This window comes from Lolium rigidum, chromosome 4 (genome assembly GCF_022539505.1).
Source record: "Lolium rigidum isolate FL_2022 chromosome 4, APGP_CSIRO_Lrig_0.1, whole genome shotgun sequence".
NCBI classification, from domain to species: Eukaryota; Viridiplantae; Streptophyta; class Magnoliopsida; order Poales; family Poaceae; genus Lolium; species Lolium rigidum.
The window spans coordinates 192,275,796-192,281,675 of record NC_061511.1 but is presented as its reverse complement, the minus strand read 5'-3'; positions in this window follow the sequence as shown (position 1 = coordinate 192,281,675).

The following is a 5,880-nucleotide window of genomic DNA, read 5'->3' as shown; positions in this document are numbered from 1 at the left end:
GACCAACTAAAGCCTTTGTTTGAAACAAATTGCAGCGCTGATTAGATGCACTAGGCAACACATTAAGAGCACGCTGAGACACAACTATAGTGCGAGCTTCAGACGGATAAGCATCTGCACCATCACTGTCATAATCATCATCTTCTGGAGCATATGGATCAACATCATCTCCAGTCTCATACTCATTGTCCTCATTAATAATAATGACCTTGCGGTTAGGACAATCCCTCCTGAAGTGACCCTTGCCACCACATGTATGGCAATTCATATCGCGGTTGCGCGCAGTAGACATGCTAGAACCACCCGTACTTGCAGCAGATTCGGACTTCTTTGTGTTGGACACATTGCAGACCGGCTTGCTAGGCGGAGTAGAATAAGGTGCGGAGCGCGTAGATGGCGCCGGCGCCGTAGATGGGGGCGCCCGAGGCGTGAAGCGCCCAGCTCCCGTAGCATGGCCTTTAACCTTAGCTTCGTCAGCCAACTGTGATTCAGCTTCTCTTGCATGATGTAGAAGCTCATTCATAGTGGTGTAACTGTAATGACAAACAATGCCTTTGCTATCGTACTTCAATCCATTGAGAAAATGATTCATTGTCATCTGAAGTGACTCACAGACACGGCCACGCTGCATTAGCATCTCCATCTCCATGTAATATTCATCAACAGTCTTCACGCCTTGTCTCAATAGGGTCAACTAATCATATATATTCCACAAATAATTAGTGGGCACAAAACGATCATGCATGGCCGCCTTCATTGCACGCCATGTGATAATAGGCGTCTCACCATCTTCTTCGCGAGCACGAACAAATCCATCCCACCAATGCAATGCATAGCCATCAAATTCGGAAGAAGAAAGCTTGATCTTCCTATCTTCAGTGTAATTATGTAAGCACCATAACTTCTCAATTTTCAGCTCCCAAGTGAGGTATTCTTCAACATCAGCACCTCCTTCAAACTTGGGTATGGAGAACTTGGGCTTACCCAATCCATCTTCTTCTTCAAACCCACGACCTGGACGTCGGAGTTCAGCAAACCCACGAGGGCGGTTACCACGTGCAGCACCACGAGCATTAGGTGCTTCATCTTCTGCTTCGTCTTCGTCTCCTTGTTGCTGTTGTTGAGTGAGATTACCAACAGCTAGTTGCAAATCTTGAAGACTGCGCTGGATATCCGTCATTTGATCTCGCATTGTGGTGATGGTCGCATTAGTAGCATCCAGCTTTTGGGAGATCCCTTGGACCGTCCCCCTAAGCTCATCATCCTGAGTGCGGAATTCACGTCGCATCTCATTACGAAGATCCTCATACTCCCTCCATGTCATCAAATCAGCTGAATTCTTGTTTTCCTGGTTAACAATTTTCTCATCACTAGCAGACATGGTTAGTAGGTTAGTGCACTAAAACAAATATATTTGGTGGTACTCTCCCAACTCACTCAAAACTGATAAGAAAAGGAAATCTTACCGCTCCAAAGTGAATTAGTATTGCTTACCACTTGTAGTGATGACTAGTGCACGGATGTAGCAAAGCGAATATCAAGGGTATAAGAACAATCACACGACAAAGCAGGGTATATGTGGGGCTGTAGGTGGGCTACCTATTTGCACCAATAACAAGCTTTCGCGCTGACCATAGACAACCAATGATACTCACACAAGGCGATAAATGTGGCAATGCAACTATATGAAGGAAAGGTTGCAATGCACTCGGGAGACGCTAACAAAGCTCAACGGGACAGGCACAAGATTGCTCAACTACGGGTGCAGTTAAAGAAACTTAGGCCTTCACTTGATTCCACTAGCACTTCACTTTTCTTTTTGGATTTTCTTTTTGTATAACACGCAGCTATGTAGCTCTTTTCGCTTCTTTTCAAAAAAAAATTATGACTCAACTCCTTGTTAACACGGCCAACAGATTATGCAAAGCACCAAAACCCTAATGAGCAGCCTATCGAGCGGTAAAACTAGTCTCTTCTGGGGAAGTTCCTAGTAACTTATATCGAAAGGCTGTGGCTATGGTTTGGACAAACACACTGTATGCTATGTGGACTCGGAGCAACAAAAACTGACTCTAGATGACAGCGGAAACACAAACCCTAAAAATACAAGATGGAAGAAAAGATACGCAAAAACAACTACGAAAAGCAACTAAAACTCGAAATTAGTGCAATCTAAGGCTATGGCAAACACTAACCCTAATTTTTTTTGGCTTTTTCTGGATAGGAAACACTCACAACTAAACTATGGGGTGGATTGTGGATGGCTTACCGAGGAAACACTGAAATCTGATACCAAGGTGATAAGGGGTGGCCCGATCTTCTCAGTAAGCAACGGTGGTGATGATGATCACGGGGCGAACACAGCGGAGATAACTTGATGAAGTGGATGATAACTTTTATGACGCAACGAGATCTCTCGATTGGTCCCTATCGCCAATGCAACAGCTCTCAACCCTGCAAGATATTCGCAACTCCACACACTTGCGCACGTAGCCGCCGACCACGAAGCGGTAAGTTGCAACCTTCTAATTCCCAATGGAACAGCAGATCACACAAGACTTTCAGATTCACACCAAATCAAGCAATATGGTGTAAGGATTCAATAGAGTTGCAAAGCAATCAACTATGAACTAGGGTTTATCTTAAACGTGGTCTAAAGAAACTTTGGGGGCGTCCTGGGCACTTATATAGGCGTCCGGGACGACCTCAGGTCGAAAAAGTACGAAATAACCGACCCAGAATAGATCTGGTCGAGACAGACTCGGACTCGACCGGTCTGGGGGCCGGTCTACCGGGACTGGGACCGGGTCAGGCTGGTTGAAACCAGACCTGGCGCCGGGTGGCAACCAGGTGCGGGACGTGTGGCTCAGTACCCCGCCCGGTTGGCATCAGCGGAGCGCCCGGTTGGCGCCGGGGTGGATCCTGCGGTCCGCCCGGTCGGACCGGGCCAGGGACCGGACGCGCCGGCGTGGCGGCCGGTCTGATCGGATGCCGGACCGGCCTGGACTATGATGTCTCCTCTCGCGCATGCCTCCCGCTCCTCCCTCGCGCGTCCATGGGGTATCTTCATGTCCAGCTCCATGTCCAGCTTCACGTCCATCTTCACGTCCAGCTGCTCCTCTCCTCCTCGTGCGACGCTTGTCTCCTCTTCATACGTGATCATACATAAGTAACAGGACTTATGCAATATAAAGTTCTCATCAATCAAAGTATCATTTAGGAACAAGTTCACATGTTGTTTAAGTAGCTTCGCATGAGCCCGTGTAATAGGTCCAATCCTAACTTCATTGGACTTGAGCTTCACAGCAGCTTCATCTTCATCTTGCAATGATGGAGGTAGTAGTGTGGTAGGGATGTCCTCATCACGGATGCACACAGCCAAAAAAGGAAAAGAAAACTAAGAAACAAAAGTCCCGCTACAGCATCTCGGCCTAACAACAGCAATATATCCACCGCCCAAACAACACCTGAAATACGAACTCTCCAAAAACGACGCCTCCAAGAAGGGAACAGTGCTCTAACACCGTCGTCACCCGATCATAGATCTTAGGTTTTCACCCTGAAGATAGTCCTCGCTCTCAAAACAATGCCAGGCACAACCAGTTAAGGCCAGACCTTGGGTTTTCACCCTGAAAGGTAGGACTCTGAACTTCACTTGTGTTGTCGCCCCCACTTTCATACCGCTGCTGTGAAGCCCGGAACACCAAGCAAGTCTCTCAACAGCGCGGAGACTTGAACCTCCCTTAGCTAGTCCTCCCATCTGGCCTTCATGAACTTCTCTTCTTCCGACTTTCATCATGGATCCATAGTCACTTGATGTCAACACAGAAAAAGAGCTTCACGCCGCTCCCTCCAGAACCAATCGGTCGGAATAAAAGCATGGGTGCGCACGACCGAATACCATCGATCTAGCAAACTCCAGGCAAAAAGCACTGTTACATTCGCCGGAGCCTTCCGGAACTCAATACACCGGCCAGATCACGAGTCCAGGCCTCCGGTAGATCTTCCTCTTCACGCAAGAGAGGCCCTAGGACTGGCGCCTTTATTCAGGTCGGACCCCCACGTCGGCGACCATCCCGGGCTGGCCACTCCAGCCCTCCACCGGCGACACCGTCGCCGGCTTCCATGCTCCTCCATCACGCCGCCGGAACGCGGTGATAGATCGATAGATCCACCCCCACCAACCGCAGGCCGACCCTCTCCGGCGAAGAAGAGGGCCACCTCCACCATCGTACCCAAGGCTGCTGCCCCGGGCGACCTTGTGTCGCGGAAGAAGCCCGAGATCGCCTCCACTCAATAGGGAGAGGTGTGGGGGGAGGGGATGGCGCAGGCCATGGGCCTGGCCGTCGCCCACCACCAGCCCCTTCCGGTGTGCTACGGGGGAGAGCCTACGGGAGAGGGGTCCGTAGCGCAGAGTCACCGCCTCCCATCACCCGCGCCAGCCGATCCACCGTTTGCGTCGAGGAGGAGATCCCGTCCGCCGTCACTCTTCCTAGAAGGTTTAAAGTTACGTGCTACAAAATCTATTTGTTCAACTTTAGCATTAGTGATGACATTAACTTGTATTTCTTCATTTCCTTTGATGATGCTAACAAGATCATCTACCTTAGCCGTGAGGTCTTCATTTTTCCATTGGTGATAAGAGTTCACCTTCTTAGTGGAGTACCTTTCCACATTACATTGGGAATGGTTGTCTTGCATATCATTGAGTAGCTACTTAGATACTCCTTTCCCATGAACGTGCCTCCAGTGTCAAGCATAGATAAAAGATTAACTAATATTTTTGGATTTTCAAATAACAACAAAAAGTAAATTAATAACAAGTAAACTAAAATAAAAACAAAACTAACTAACAAGGTCTCTAGTAACTTCACTAGGGTAGCGAGAATTGCTTTCCGGCAACGATGTTAGAAAAAGAATTGACACCTTTGATCCAGATTACGGTTCCAGTATAGTAGCTTTTTTTTCTAGAAGAACTATGTTTAATCGAACCTTGGAAAAATTTGCTTAGTTGTAAGATTATGTTATTTGTCGAATCCTTGAGAGCTTGGTTGTCTTTATGCTACCGGACCTTTCAGCGTAACTTTTTGTTGTTTTCATTGTGTATTTATGGATGGAGATATGCCAGGACCTTGGATTCACCTGTAGTTGTGCAAACATATGGAATAAAGATACTAATAAACCCAACATGAGTCATGTTTAAAGAAAGATAAATAGGGTGTTAAGCAGTCATTAAGTAATTAAACAGATCAAAGCATTACACATAATGACGTTACACTAGTAACATATGGGTCTTCAATGACGGTATGATACTGACGATTGAGAAATCTATGACGATAGTGCGTTTTCGCGTCACAGATAGCGATTTGGGCCGCTCGGCCTGGAAAATTAGTGACGGGCGATGTCTAAGCGCCAGCTATTGTGCAGAAATGAGCGTCGCGGGTGGTTGGCGGCCCGAACTGCTGAGTCAGCAGGGGGCGTCACAACAACTAGGCTTCGGGCCGGTGGACACACCTGACCCACACTCTGCACGCTCTTGTTCACGTACTTTTATGTCTGCCCGCACAACAGTCTAAGGCCTGCAGCACTGGGACCCATATTTGTAAGGGGAGACAACCACTGTCTGCATACTTGTACCTAGCCTGCAGCACTCAGAACCGCATGTCAGGTACCGACACGACCCACCTGCGTGGGGCCGCCCGTTCCGACATCCTCCAGGCATGCAAAGTGGCCCAGAACAGTCAGTACCACCAACATGGGTTCCACATGTCAGTTGCCATGCCAAAAAAAAATTGCGCACGTGCCAGCACAAGTGTCTGCCTGCCGTCAATTCTGGACGCATGGCCCCGCGGGTCAGAGCCTACTGGGCCTACACAATAC